Below are 17318 nucleotides of genomic sequence, written 5' to 3'. Positions count from 1 at the left end.
CGAGTATCATCATTCTAAAAATTTAAACTTATGTAATTATACCTAGTAAATATATTAAAGGAATGAAAATAAATATTCTTACATTGACAAACACTTAGAAAGCAGACATTTCTTAATGGACATATGATACATCGATCTTGCGTAGTAGCTGATATGATATAGATAGGTTATAATGGTTTAGGAGGCATTCAATAAGCATTTCAATTAGTAACATCAAAATTCTTCGAATCTGATCGGAACAAGAAATGCCATCGTTTTACAAAACATCCGTAATATAAGGTCAATAATTAATTTTAGATACTCGATTAAGCTAAATTTAAAATATCTCAAATATTTTCTAAAATGTTTATTGTTTATTATAAACTTTTTGACGATATATTTTAAATTTTACAATAATGTTTTTTCTGATTTATTTTTATAGAATTTATAGTTTGGAATACTAACATTTTATGCTTGAAGGTCGTTTTTATTCATAATAACTCATGAAGTCATGACTGTATTTTTTAATATTCTAAAATCTTGCCAAATCATTTTATGAGCAACTTCAATTTAGAATAAATGGTCTACATAAGCATTGGTCCTTGATAAAATTATACGTTGTATTCAGCCGTACTTAGATCAAAATTATTTTTCAAATGTATAACAATATTAAACCACAATTATGTACCAAGGATACGAGGTGATTGGTATTTTAACATTTTTAACACAGAAAATAAAACATCCTTGACGAAAAAATTTAAGGATCCTCCACTATTATTTCATAATTTTGGACATACCTGTGAAGTCTGAGTCGTGCAAAAAACGTGCAAAAGTAATAAGAACTAACGAATAGTCTCTATTTAAGTATATATTTCTATACTGACTTCTTTTTAAATATACTGTGGTAAAAACAATAATTTCATCGCATGGTATATTGTGTATGTACTTACAACTTTTATAAATAATGTTAGCTTAATATTAAGTACCTATCTAGGAACTTTAAACTTTGATCTACATAAGATAAACGATATTAATATATTAATAAACTCATTAATCAAATACAATATTATTCTAACGTAATTAATAATTATACATAAATTATAAACTATGACACTATAGGTCTATGTTATTTTTAAAAACATCTTTGCTATAATATGTTTTATTTTTTACAATTTAAAATATTATTCAAGTGTGAATTATTAATTAGATTATAAATTGTTAAGAATTATTTTTTATAAGTATAAATAATATTTTAACTGAAAACTATTGAATTGCTTTAAATGTCGTGATAATATAAAGTTCAATTATAAATCATAATAACTTTGGGATGGCAATAGACTTTCTTTATCCTAAAGGCTAAAGTTATTCAAAAAGATAATAATTCAAATGTACTGATGGATTTCACGGGAAAAAATTATTTAGGGAACGTAACCATACCCAATAATGTGTTATTTACTCATCCGCTTGACTATTGCATAGCATAGACAATTTTACATTAAGAAAATCCACTTTATTCTGTTATTTTAAAAATTTTAAATTTTACAATTTTAAAATGCTCACAATTTGCTTTAAAATTAAAATATCAAAAAAATTTACAAGTGACCAAACATACCTTTTAATTTGTTAATATGTTAATTCACTTCAATATTAAAAATAATGTATTTTTCTTAAATCATTTTATGACATAGGTCCTTTTACCTATATTTACCGTTATATTTTGTAAAACATTTAATGCAATTGTTAACGAATCTTTCTTATTTATTTTCTATAAAACGTAATACTTTATAATAGGTATTCACATTGTGTATGTAACACGAGTTATTTGTTATTTTAATGACATTGACGTTTTACAAATTAGACTTGACCCTTAATCCATAAAATGATAAAAATATAACTTTTTTTTGGTGGTCTATTAAGCGAACTAGGTCATGTTACCACCCACGTTTTCGACTATTCAAAAATAAAGCATCACGTATATAGTACATACAACTTAATATTGACCAATATAACTTTCGGTCAGAATGTTTATAGGTACGTCGTACGTATGTTTGCCAATTTAGTTAACCTAAAAGAACGAAATGTGCATATTTCGACGAGTTATGTATCTTTCTGGAGAATACTTTATTGCCAGACTTTGGAAAATTATTTTTTATTTTATTACAACCGCATATGCCGGCTTATAAAAATAGAACAATCGGTAGAAAAAACTCATTAAACCCCCTTTACGGTTTGCTGACTTGACGTTTTTACGCGATACAGTTCCTATCCTTCTATAATAATAATTAAACTGTGCTCGTCACAGGAAATAAGCAGCTCTACCTCTGTCCTAATACAGGTTACGGCACCGGTTACAGCTAGTGTCCAAGCAACGAATAATAATAAAATAAAAAAATAAAAATCGAAAGACCGAAACTCATCATAAATAATTATGTGTACTTTTATAAATCCAATAAAAAAATATTATATATTTTATTATATTTTATTTTTTTAATACTTTTTTTTTTTTTAAACGATATAAAGTAAACTTATAAATACACATGTACACGAAAAATATTAATCATTCATCAACAGAGTCATTATTCGTGGATATAATACATAAAATCGTATATTATAGTATTATCTCGTGAGTTTAATAGTTTTATTGCATGACTGACCAGTGACCCCATACGACGTATTCTCAACACGCACTATATTATTGTTCTTTAAATTCTTTAAATATTTGTTATACTATAAATTTAAAATATGTATTTATATTCTGTAGTATTTCTGTGTTATACATAAACATTTTTTATTGTATAATAAATAATAAGAGGTAAACAATTATACATACACAATACAAATGATCGTTCTTAAAAGAAAAAAGCATACATATTTATTTTATCTCGCTCTCGGTAGGTTTCAGTTTTGAAGGGTAGGAACTATACTATAGCAGGGTTAAAAAGTACATGCATCCATAGAAAGTACGTACAAAGCATCCCGCCGCACAAGGGTGGTTGCATGAGATGAGTCATTCTCAAACGTTCTTCACCCTCGTTGAGGAATTGTACGCAACTACAAGCACTGGGATTTTTTCCTCTTTAAAAAATTACTCACTTGGATTTGAAAACAAAACTTTTCACGTACATATTGTAATATTATGTTTTTTTCACAGCACGTCGCTGCTTGGTATACGCGTATTATATCAGATATTTTGAAAATGTATGATACATAATATATGTATTTAAACTTTACTGCGGGTAAGCTAATAATTTTTTGATAATACCTACGTGCGTTAGCCAGTATTCAATAATACTAAATTATTTAATTAATACAATTAAATAATCTACATAGTGATTTCAAACTATATCTATCGATAAACGATCTGGGACAACAATAAATCAAATATTTTCATTAATACTATATGTTATTCAAATGGAACATTGTGAACTATATTAAGTAAAAAATATTAATGGAATTTACAAACACGTATGTCCTCAGAAATTAAAAAAAAAGACTTTCCGATAATATGACCGCAAACGTCAAGTGTTATAGACTGCGATTTGTCAGCTGTGTGAAATATATTATCATAAACTCAACCATTGCCAAATATATTTACAAAGCTATAAAAAAAATAATTTACAACTATAAATAGTAGCTTAGATCATTGGGCGATGTTAATGATTTATTAATTTTTTTTTCAATAGAAATCTGTACATTATACATACATAGTGCATATAAATATGCATAAAAACTTACATTGAAATAATAGAGCTTTATAATAGGTTTATTTGAATGTTTGTCTCGTTATTGAGTTGTTCACTTTTATTTGATACATTTTAAGTACATATCACTGCAAAAATAAACGGTTCTGACTCCTGAGTGTAGCCGATATTGCACCCTCTATTTATTCTAAGGATGTTGTATATAATTTATTTAGTAATACAATTGGTAAGATACTTATTTAACTAAAAATATCGTATTACATACTATTTAATTTAACTATTAATTATAATTGTTATAATCATACTAATATACCTACTTATCATTGTCAATAATCAATACTCATGCTGAATACCACATGTGTAAAGTGGGCGTGGATAAGTATGAATATAGCTAAAAATTAATCCAAATATTTTGACTTTTTTATTGTGTACCTATATAGAAAATAATAGTATGCATAATAATGAAAGAAGTTTCAAGTCCCTATACTTACTTTCAAGTTTTGGTAATTTTTATGAGTTATATATGAACACTTTTAAATAAAATTGCGACAATGTATTTAAGATTTTTTTTTTTTTTAATTGATGTATAAACAACTTAAGATAAAACGTTATATTAATAAATACATAATTAAAAAAAATCTAAGAAAGTTTAAAAATTATACAAAATGTCTATAAATAGCACAATAAGTACAAAAAGATTTTGAAAATTCCAATGCAAATGTTTGGTCAAAATTATTCTCTACACTTATTCATTTATAAATTATAAGAAAAAAACGAATTTAATAAAAATTTGTTTTGCGCAAATATTTATATTTTTACATTATTCATCTACTGTAATTTACATATAACAATTTAGTTATTCATTTCAATTTATTTATCGAACTGTTTTTTATTTGATTTTTAATATAAATATTAAGGTTGTGCATATTTAAAATATTTATCACTAACATTATTCAACTATCAAAAAATATAACATTGTATAACACAAGATCATTACATGATTAACCATTATTAAAACATATAAAATATTAGAAATGGAAATGTATTTATTAAAACATTTATAACTTAACATAAACTTTGTGCATAATTTATATTTATATGTTCTTAGTATTGGTTTTCTTTCTCTAATATTATTTGAACATTCTTGAAAATGTAACATTGTAGTGTTTGAATGTATTACCTAAAGAAGTATAGTACTGCACTTCTGCACGTATATTATATACACTATTGTGTTATGCTATATTTATAACTTACTTAAAAGTACTTACCAGAAGTACTTGAGTAAAAATGTTTAAATACTTTTTACGATTATTTTTATTTCTCTGTGACACTTGCTGTAACGTATATATTTTTATTATACACTGGTATGTTAAAATGTTACTGTTAAGATAATACAATTTACTCGAGCCTAAGCTAATATTTACATACTTATAAAAAAATCAACGATTTATCTATTTCGTAACTTATTTATACATTAGTTTGAATACGTACTGAAAATAGTGAAAATAATTCACTACGATAATTCATTTACGAGTATATAGGTGTACCACTGAGACGTGGCAATAAAGCACTAATATTAATACGGACTAACATATAAAATTAAAAAACATTCAAAGATATTATTAGGTATATGTAAGAAAAATAAAATCGATAAATAGGAACTAAAAAGGGTTCATTATATTATAAAATAGTTTCGTTGAAAAAAAATTAAAGTAAAAAGACATATTAGACAGCAAGCGTAATATCATATTATATCCATTACCTACTCTATATATTATATTGATACCTAAATAATACAATATATATTCTCTATTATGCCCTAGACAGTAGACAGTAAGCTTGAATGGCGATCGACTTTGTGAGGGTAGAACGAATGCTTTAGCCTTTAAGGAATCCAACTCCCTAACATATACGCAATAACAAATTGTTTATAATAGGGGAAATCGAACAATACCTAAAGTATATCCTAATATATTATATGACTATGACTATAAAACAACGACGGTACACTATTACATTCATTCATTCAGTCATTCATTACTATGGAAAACATCTGCTGCCTGCTGCAAATTGATTGATGATGAGAACATTTTGGTTTCTAATAAAAAAAAAATTTTTTAAAACTGTAAAAGATGATAAAAGCTGTGTGTACAAATAAAATATGTACTACTGGTGATATAGGTATGTTATTTAACCAAGTGTTTTTTGCTCTTTTAATTTGTATATATCTTATATGCCGCATAATCAATTATACAGTTTTTCATGTCTTTATATTATACTCTTATAGATACAACTTGACGGTGGGGAAATTAAAATACATTGCCTATAAGATTCATTGAACTTTATATTTTTTTCTATTTAAGTAAAGCAATTACAATTTTACTTTGATTCTTTCAAAATTTGAATTTGAACACTGTTGAATTTCTTATAAATTCAACAGTGATTTTAATCTTAATAGTATGAAACGCTGCAATAAAAACAAAACTACCTACCATATATTAGCGTACAATGATAGAATAGTTTTTTTCAAATTGATACAAAAAATTATTTCGCTATCTCATTTTTATCACTGATATCAATATTCCGTCGTAATTTGAAAGACATATTTAAAAGTCTAGACTTGAAATTCAGTTTAACAGCTAACATAATACGCTGCCGCCAGCTGATTCGTTCACGGTATGCATGTTTTATCACGGAACTGTCGGTTCGCATTCCAAGACGGTTTACAGAGAATTCGAGTTTTTAAAACGAAATTTAAAGGTAAGGGCGAGTGGTTACCATCATTCAATTATTTGACCTGATTTAATATTTACATGGAATTAAATATTTTGAATATTATTAAATATTTTTCATCAAAAAATCAACAAATTTCTTCTATAATAGTCTATTGAATTGTGTACAAGTTTGTATTACATATTTGTCTTATTGATTAAACTCGACTAAAAACCAATGTATGAATATATTCACGATCAAACCAGCACTTGCCGCGGCACGTAATGTACTACTTTTGGATAATCATATCCTGTCGATAAATAAGAGAGGGTGACCGCATTTTACATTTCACATCCGCGGCTTACAAATAGTTGAATGCGTGATGTGTAAAAAAATCGTCGACTATTCAGACAGTAATTTTTGTTACCTAGTGGGAGAGGGGTAATTAACAAAGGAGAGGGGTCCTTCTATTACATTTTCAATCTATTGCTCGGCCACGTGGTATTATGGTGTTAAGGACACGGTACATTGGTCTCGCTCTAATAAACCAACAACAATATATTATTATTATACAATATTAAAGTTAATTTACTAAACAGTCAGTTCGATTTAATTACTCACAGGAGTTAATGAGAGAAATTTCCAAAAAATTGTTTGTACAATATAATATAGCTATCAGCATTATATATGAGTGTTACATCGTGGTATTGATTTAACTATGTATTCTACAGTTAATGAAAGTTTAACTTTGATTAAAACAAACAGTGTCATATTATATATGTATATTATACCTACATACGTATTTTACTTAAGGTACAAGGACAAAATAGTAGCAAGGAGTGTATTTATATTTTAAATATTTTGATTTGAAAGGATATCACTAGAAATAAAGAAAATCATAATCCATTTTTTCACATTTCATAATTTCTATTTATTTGCACTATACGAATATAGCATATAGCATTGATTCAATTTTTAATATTCATTCCATTAGGTCACATTCACAATACAGTGAATTTGAAAAACAGTAATCATTTTGCGTGCGTAAAATGTTTTATAATCAAAGGGTGGCTTATTGCCATAATATATAAGCCTTGGCATAAAATACAAACTTAACAAATGTGAATGGTAAATAAAAAAAAAATGCTTTAATTTTTTTAATATTGATATTTTAGTTAATATTTTCATGATATCAAAATTGGTTCATTATTCTGAACATTTACATAGGCCGAACTCACATAATATCGAATAATATTTTTTCTTGATATATTTATTACCTATAAATAAATATATTAATAATTGCGATTATTTAAATTATTCATATCATTATTCATAAAAATTATAAAATTTATATATACGTATGATTTTAAAATTAAATTTGAAAAAGACCATTATCATAAACTACTTAAATGAATTAATTTAGTAATATTCAATTTTCATAAGAGTATATATTTTGTCGATAAAATTAAAATCTAATGACAAATTGTTTAGAGGAAAAATATCATCAACGAAATTTAAATACATGATGCAATTGTACACAATAAAACAATCTACACAAATGTATAATAGATATAGAAATATTGTAACTTTAAGAACTGTATAGCGCTTTATCAAACTTTCTTGCGTGGTTCGCGTTCATTACGATGGCTGCTATAACACGACAATCATAAATTGAATGTAATTATTTAAACAGACGATATTACCAGAAATGAAAAATTATTTACGTTCGCTTAATAAAAAGTTATTATTCAGTAATTTGTGTGTTCCGCATTTTGTAAGTAAAAAATGATAATGTTCCTATTTCTTGTGCTTTCGATTAGCTGCATCACCGACAGCTTTGCAGTGTAATAAATAATTATAAAAATGTAATATCTCAATACAAAATTATATACTGTCTTAAAAATAAATGATCGAGATGAAAAAGGTGTAGTCGATAGTTGTCAATGCCATCAAAGTGCTATTAATCAAATAACGGATTAAGGAAAAAACCGCGGTATGTATTTTGTAGCCGACCGCCAAATTCGCGATAACATCACACATATTTGATTTAAAATCAACTCAATTTTTATCGTAAAAACCAAATCGGATACTTGTACACGACGGAAATGATATATATCGGTACGCCCATATATTATAATCGTAATGTAAAATATGAGTAGGTATATATTATATTCTAAACAGATGGAAATCGCTTTATGTACACGTCATATAGGCAGTATACAGTGCCGAACTTAAGGGTTACCATAGGTTCTAAGACAGCTACTAAATAAGGGACCTTTTAAAAATATATTAATAAAAACTGCTTTTAATTTGTTTTTAAAAATGTAGATACGTATAAAATACGCGGTTTCGTTACACATTATATCACTTTATACATCTATAACAATATAGTGTAACATACTAACATATAATATTAATTTTTAAGTTTCTACCTACCTCATAATAATATTCTTATAACCCTATTTCTATCTAAACCGTAAAAACAAAAATAAACGAATAATTTTATATACACAAAATATTTTTCCATGTTGATCCATTTTGTGTGACATTTATTTTTCTTGGTTGTTGGCTGGAGGCTTGGGCTCTGGTAATGTAAGGGCCCTTAGGCAGCTACCTAGTTTGCCTATAGACGGAAGTTCGGCATTGATAGGCAGACTATCTGGGTCGAATTTAGAAGGATGGCGGTGTACTGTGAAATTAAATCTCGAATCGCATTTTTTTTTTTTAGAAACGGCAAATTTCAACAGATCTAGCTTCATCATTACAGGGACATGCTCACTGCAGGAAGGATAACAGTATTATATCGCCACACAAGTTTATTTTTATCTATCGAGTTTGTTGTTAAATGAGAATTCATGATTTCATTGTTTTTTTTTCTGTGTGATTTTTAATTTTCCATACAAGTTTTAAGTTGATTGAAACTATAAAATATAATATGATAGAGTATACCTTATGAAGGTTGTATATTTACCGCCATCGCAGGGTAATTTTTACCAAGATGTTACTATAATAAATAATAATATTGTATATAGTTACATTGGTACCTATACATACTACATAGGTAATATTTTATAAAAATTCCCTCCACACACGATTATTGATAATAATATAACTATAAATATATGCAAAATGTATTTTATTTTTTGCTATCATGGTCTGAAATAGACGTAAACGTATATTCACCCCCCCCCCCCCCATCTTCACTTTAAAAAAGCTGAGCTCGCGCCACTGCAGCGTAGCGAAATGTTGCCTATAGTCGTTATTATAATTCGTATAAAAAATTAAAACACACACCATTGCAATCATGCGACGACACGACTATAATAGTACCTATACAACACCGACAGGAAACGTTAACGAATCTTAAACATCATCCTTTCGCTGAAAAAAAGAGAACGCGCGGTATATTCGTGTACGATATATACAATGACATATTTCTGAGTTCACGTGCAGCATGAAATATGTTATTGGCACTTTATGGTTTTTTTTTTCGAGTGAAATTTCGTATAGATAATAATCGGCACGGAATTGCAGCGTATTATGCACGGAAATAATAAGGCGAAGGACGCAAAATGTTGTCATACAATAATAATTTTTATGTATTATTTGTAGACGATAGTGCCTTAATAACGGAGAACTTGCCTACGAAATAATATTATTTTATTACATTCAATGATATCTCGTAACGCACGAGTGCGGCGGAATAAGCCGCGACTGGAAACGATAATAATTATATTATTACGTGTTATACACATTTTTATAATAAAATGCGGTGACGTTACCCGATGCTGGCCTGTTCCGAAGCAAAGAGTAAGTGGAAGAAGACCGTGTACGCCAGCCGCTGCGTGTTCCGTACGTGTGCGAATATACGTGTCGAGCGACTTTAACACAGCCGTGTCACTCGCGATGCGGCGGTCGGCGGATAACAAATTAATTACAAATAATTACCATAGGAATACCGCGACGACACGACGTCAATAGCGCATGATAATAAATTAATATCGTAAAATTAATATTATAATGATGACAGCGACGATATCGCGCGACCGCGTAAATCTCGCGAAACCGCTTGACGAACGTCGGACGCCGACGAACACACCGCACTGCCGCAGTATACACGCACCACGCGCGCGCGTTACTGGCGCGTCGTGTTCAACGCGACGTGCTGCTGCTGCTGCTGCTTCTGCGGGGGAGGCGTCGCGCGCGCCAAATGGAGGGGCCGCGCGGACGGGCAAAGGTCAATATTGTTGTGATCGTGTCGCGCGAGCCGCGTGCATACACGTGGGACGCAAAAGCGCACGCGCGCGCACTGCACCGACCATAGTTTCCAGACCAGCGTCACGGCCGCCGACGGTAATAATAAATTTTATTATTTCGGCGCGGCGCGCACGTGCGATCCGCGGCGGCCGCAACCTGTGCACGATATAATCATATATAATAATAATAGTAATAATGTTGCAATAAATTACCACCAAAGATCCGATGGTGACACGTCACGATCTGAGATTGTAACGTTCTATATTATGTAGTTCGACACGACACGCGCGACAACCGGACGAACACTGACTGAGACGTGACAACCGATCATCACCGCGGCTCACTGCGATGCACTGCAGTTGTCGGCGCCTAATCGTTGGGGCCGTAGGGCATACGATGCGTTTTACGCGGACGGGAGGCCTTCGTTTAGGGGGGGGGGGGGGGTGATGACCATATTACGCTCTGAAGTTTATAACGGGATCGTCTCTTATTTTGAGTATCGTGTAGTCCGATAAACTTCGAACGGGACGCTTTTCGTCCTGTTTGCAGTAGATACAGTCCTGTTGTCCCGGTGTTGTTATACCCATAAGGTATATAATTAGTATTTATTGAATTATCGTAAATCTCAAAATTATTAGCAGAGACGTAGGTCTTCGAAAATTTGGTTCCCGGGTGCCGATGTTTTTCCTTGTGTCTACGCCCATGGTTAATTAGAACAAAGTATATATAAATTGAAAATACATTTTGCGTGTATAAAGTATTTTGACGAAGCCGTTCCAAAAATCGAGCTCGTGATAGCGAACAGCGAGTCAATATTATATTATATTAATAAAATACTTTGATAATAATATATTCGCAGAAGAATAACTCATACACGAAAAATATATAAGAAAACCTTACCGTTTCACATCGAATCATTATTGAAACCAAAGTGAGTGTTTTTTGTGTACCTAATGAGCGTCGAGTGTCGATGAACAGTTGTCGGCAGTATAATAGCATAAGACGTGTCCTACTATTAAGCGTATTATACGCATAGTGCCACGGTGCAATGTTTCTAGTTGGGTTATTGTTTATGACTTTTTCCTTATTTTTTCTGTTATAAATTTATTTTTATAAACAAGGTCAGATGCATTCAATCTTATTTTGAATATATTTCTATATTAAGTGGTTAACATATAGAAATTTATGTGTATTATGGAAAAATACTGAATGAGAACAAATTTTGATGGGAAAAAAATAATAAAATTTAAATATGCACTTATTATGCACTTTTGTAGACGTAAAACGAAGTATTTCATCTTAAAATAATTTGTTATCTGACAGCAGCACGTTCTTGTTCAAAAACCTCAAAAAAAATTAATATCATTCAAATCAATTTATCGGGTATGCAAAATTCAACTAAAAACAATCCTCAAATATTGTTTTAACCTAGCTATTGTTAACTTTGTATTAGGATTAAATACAAATTGAAACAACAAAAGCATGGCGTCAGTTATTAGGATAATATAATATTTTCAATTAATTTTATAATATATCATATTTGATTGTTTTAAAGTCTACTTTAATATTTTTTGTAAACATTTGCAAGCATTTTTTTTTAAATTTTCAAGGGTCATAAAATTTCTAACCCTAGTAATATTCTTACCCCCCCCCCCCTCAACAAAGACCTTAACAACATATACCTAGCAGGCGAATGTTATCTCAAAAATATCAGTAAGTTGAAAATTATAAAAATATCAAGATTCACCTATACGATTTTTAGAGATTTTTTATTTAGAGTTGAGCCAAAGTCGTAAATTTCCGTTTTGTTTTTTATAAATATGGTCAACCTAAGCTATATTGAAATAGTATTACGCGCACAAAACCCCCTCCCTTCGCCATTCGTCGTTGTCGTTCGTACGTCATGTGCAGCACGTCCCGCTGCGGCGGTGTTTCGGAGCAGCACTTGTATACGACGTGAGCGCGTTACATTTCTCATCTGTTCGTTCTGTTCCCCAGTGGGGGTGGGTGACTCTCGGCGTGTAATCCCCGACGGGGATGATATCGCGTATAATGGTACGTATTATTACGATTATTTTTATTATTATTTATTTACGGCGACGCTGCGGACGTAAAAATAAAAACGACTTTGCCGCGCGAGGGAGAGACATTGAGAGAGATTGGTGGACGCGCGCGACTCGTGCGCAGTAATATACATGAACATGATATATATTATGCCATTACGCGCACCCTTCTCGTCTAAAACAGTACATATAACAATAATACTGCATATGATATACCGATCGGCCGGCCGCAGCTGAATCGCGTACAGCGCAAGCGACGACGAGTGTTCGCGATCGCCGGGACTCAGAAAGAGTTTATACCGATCGTATTATTTAGTTTAATAAAGTAATTTTATTAATATATGGCGGTGGGCCTGTATTATAGTGAGGGGGTATACTGGGTATAGTCTAGTTGTCGCAACTCGATATAGGCGTATATCCAGGTGAAATGTAGACAGAAAAAAAATCAGAGAGAAAACAAATGTGCAAGAAAATCTCTTTTTTGTTCTTCTTTATTATTCTAGTAGCACGCGTACGTGCTTATTAGTGGTTTTAAGGTATTTCGGCATTATCGCTTTTTTTCGCTTTGTCCATTGAAAACGGATAATAATTACTCAATTATAATATCAAACAGACGCTTTCGATTTTTAACTCTATACACTCGTGCGTAGTGTGTTTTTTTTTTTTTTACTCGTTATAACTTCAAATTTATAGGTCAGTATATTTACGATACAACAGACATTAAGCAGTATAATACTCATAACCCATTCCGCAAAAGAGGAGACACCCCGGCCATGTTTTTGTAAGCACATTTAAGGTTTGATTATCCGCACTATAATTGGACTGTGGGGAGTGTGGATAATCAAACAATAATGATTAAAAATGTACAACAAACGTTAATTTAAATGTTTTAAAACATTATAATTATATAATTAAAAATAAAATGTATGTGTTGTATACATAACTAATAGTATCTATAATAATATGATGAAATACATATATCTATGTATTGTTAATAGTACATAATATGATTAATTTAAATTTTAAATATAAAATAAAAAATAGTAGTGCGGATAATTGACACTCCATTGAGGTATACTGCTACAGGACAAATAATATTTGGCACATTGAGAACTATTATAAAAAGTAAATTATTTGATAAGTCTAAACAAATAATTATTGGATTTCAACACGATAGCATTTTGTTTTTTTACATCTGACAATGGAATTTCATATAAAAACAACTAATACTTAAAAACCATTAGGTAAGTATATGAAGACCCCGGTGCAATAACCAAATACGTCCACATTTTTTCAAAAATCATGTTTTGATATAGAAATAATCAGAAAAAAATTCTCTATCGATCGGTGCAAAAACCGAATACGTCCAACGAATAGTATTGAAATAAAAATGATAAAACTGATTTTTAAATTTCTGTTGGGTGCAATAACCAGGTATGTCCGGACGTATCCGTTGATACAGTATATATCCATTTTTTTTTTCATTGGGCGCAAAAACCAAATACGTCCGGACGTAACTGGTTATTGCTACCAACACTTCTATTCAAATTTTGCTATTCTATCCATTGCAATAACCAGGTATAAAGACTCAGTTTTTTTGATGTAGTATAAAAATAAAAATATATTTTAATGAAATAAAATTAATTTATTATAATATTAATATACTAAAATTAATAATATGATTATTATTTAATAATACATAATAATATTTTATAATAGAGTGCTTATTGACCACAATAAAATAATTTATTGGCTGTAATAACCAGTTACGTCCAAAATCAAAATTGGACGTAACTGGTTATTGCAATCATTAAAAATATAATTATCATAGTTTTTAAGTTTTTTATAAATTTTATCATGAGTATAAAATATAAACCATTGGAAATGGGTTTGAGTGATGTATCTTATTCTTACAAAAAAAAATAATATTATGTTTTTAATTTTTGGTTAAGTTTTCAATTTTATAGATCGTTTTTTTAATTTCTTGAATAATTTTCAAAAATGGACATATCTGGTTATTGCACCGGGGTCTTCATATAGTCTAATACTTTATACTTTTTCAGCTAAAGAGGATTTCTTGTTAAAAGAACTATTCTTAATATGAAGTAACCAATAGGCAAACTGCGGTTTTTGACGCGTATCCTATTCATATATATATATTATATATATCTGCGCACACCGGAGCTGCGGCTAAATGTTGTCTCGTAGTGCTGTTGTATATTATATGAATAATATGTTTTAATATAATTATAACAGTGGTGTTCCCGGTGTCATACAAAGAATAATATTATGTTACCCTAGGTACGAATTTGCAATTCTCTACCCCCAAAAGTCTACATTTGTTTTATTTTACACATTAACCTCCTTGTCTATAGTCTTCGTAAATAAAATATGTACGTATGTATACATAAACAATAAATCAATCTATATGACCCATTATTAGAATTATAGTTACAACAATTTAGAAACAAAGAATTCTTTTTATTAAAGAGCGTTGAATAAAATTTAATATTCCATAAGTATTCCAGAAATTGTATAGATACACATAAATTATTGGGTTCTTCCGAGTTTAGATATCACGTTATCTTCGTTCGTTCACGTTTATCACATGATAACATGATTTAAATAAATCACTTACACTTACACTTACGATGTATGCAATTCCAAATTGCAATACAAGTTTAAAATATAAAATATTGCAAAATTTTAGTAAAATAAGACTCTGGGAGAAAATATCTAAGCCCCTCATGGCTCACCCCCCCTTAATTACGCCCTTGCGCGTGGATGTTTTTTTAATAATGCATTTATATTATATTATTATACTCACAACGATAATAATACAATTATAAACTATAAAAAAATTAACTAATCTACACTATTCTTATTTCTTATTGCTATTGCATATTTGCATTAATATCTCAACTGTCAATTTTCATCCAGCAAATCCTCATAAAAAGGTAATTTTTATTGGTTTGTGTTTTCACCCTCTTACTTTTGTTGTTTATCCATAAAGTAGGAACAGGAAGTAGCTTATAAATTCCTCTAACAATGACAGTTATTATTGATGTGTAAAAATTAAGTTTGTAGATTTAAAATTAAAATAATTTATTACAATTTCAAAGTTTAGAACCTTGGATTAGAAAACCTATGTCCCCTATGGCCTATATTCCTGTACACAGATACTAATAAGTTTACTGTCCAATACACGTATCTATCAAAATTAATTATAAATAAATAAGTATTGAAAACAAATTATTATTATTGTCAAAATATATTAATAAAGATATAAATAAGTTTTAATTTTTAATTAAAATCTACATAGTTTTATTATATATTTTTCACTTTTCATACAAAAATAATGATAAAAGTAAATTCTAATGAAAACTTTCTTTTAATCAATATTTTTAGAATTTGCCTAGAGTCATAGTAGAATTATGTGACTTTAAAGAAAACTGACATCGTGTTTAATATCTAAGAGCGTATATATCATACTAGAGAGACATTATTGTTTGTCAGCACTGAAAAAAGGATGTCATAAAAGAAAAGTCATTCAAAGATTTCACAAACAAAATATCTTAAAAAAAAAAACAAATGATGGTTATAATTATTTACAAAACTTGTTAAAATAAAACTAATAGTAGTTGCAGTAATATTTCAAAGATGATATTTTCAAAGGATAAATTCTGCTACAAATATAAAAAGGAAAAATGTACGCTTCGTCATTATATGTAGCCCGAATGTAGGTCACTGTAATGGATGTGTTAAATATTTTAATTCAATGATAAATCATTCAATCTTTGAATACGAAAAACTATTTTGTGCGAAGACCGTCATCTTATATTTATTATTTTATGGTATATTTAAATTCCTATCATATTAATTTATTTTAGTATTAGTAATATAAATTCTATAAAGGAATTCTAAATTCTTACGGTCCATAACCATTATCTGCAGCGTATGCTTCATCTCATTAGTGATAAGACTTCGTGGCTTCATGTCTGTCTTGACCTTAAGATTTTATTCTATGTCGTTAAATTATATAATTGTTAATTGTTTAGTAGTATAATCATTAATCACACTAAGTTTTATTTACTGTCTATAAGCCTAATTTATGTATAGGTATATTATGTAAATATGTTATTTACTTATTTCAATATAAAACTGCAGCTGTTGACGTCAATAAATAAAATAAAATAAAAATATATCACAGCTAGGGCGCTCATAAATGAAATAAAAATGTTATGAATTGAATTAAATAAAAATTGGGAAATTTTATTAAAATGTCGTTTATATAGGTAATATATTTTTTGTTTCCAATTAATAAATGTGAAATGTCAACATTAAAATAATATTAATATTAACCGATGGGCGATGGCTTATATTATACTTATATCTTATATTCTTATTTTTTCCATATCCATTATCTGCTTCAGATTTTATCAAATTTTTAAAGTCATATAGCTATTTTTTTGATTTGACCATATATTTTAGCCATACTGCATTAATAGTATATACGAATGTACAATCTATTATAAACTTTAAAACGATCGATTAAGATTTCTCATCGGTAGTCGGCATTCGGTAAAATACCTGATGGTCCAATCAA

At 29.2% G+C, this 17318-nt stretch overlaps 1 protein-coding gene across 2 annotated transcripts in view; it reads right to left on the bottom strand.

Moving 5' to 3' along the window:
• LOC132929781 (protein rhomboid-like) overlaps window positions 1–10980 on the bottom strand; it is a 95022-nt gene extending 84042 nt beyond the window's left edge. The window contains exon 1 of one of the 2 annotated variants that reach the window (XM_060995343.1): window positions 10862–10980. The gene's annotated coding sequence lies outside the window, so the exon portion shown is untranslated. Of the gene's footprint in view, window positions 1–10174; window positions 10774–10861 lie in introns of those variants that run through there. The other variant, XM_060995342.1, reaches the window with a different exon arrangement.
• Between the last annotated feature and the right edge of the window lie 6338 nt (window positions 10981–17318).

The sequence above is a fragment of the Rhopalosiphum padi genome, chromosome 4 (genome assembly GCF_020882245.1).
Source record: "Rhopalosiphum padi isolate XX-2018 chromosome 4, ASM2088224v1, whole genome shotgun sequence".
Classification (NCBI taxonomy): Eukaryota; Metazoa; Arthropoda; class Insecta; order Hemiptera; family Aphididae; genus Rhopalosiphum; species Rhopalosiphum padi.
This window is presented reverse-complemented; position numbering and strand designations above follow the sequence as displayed.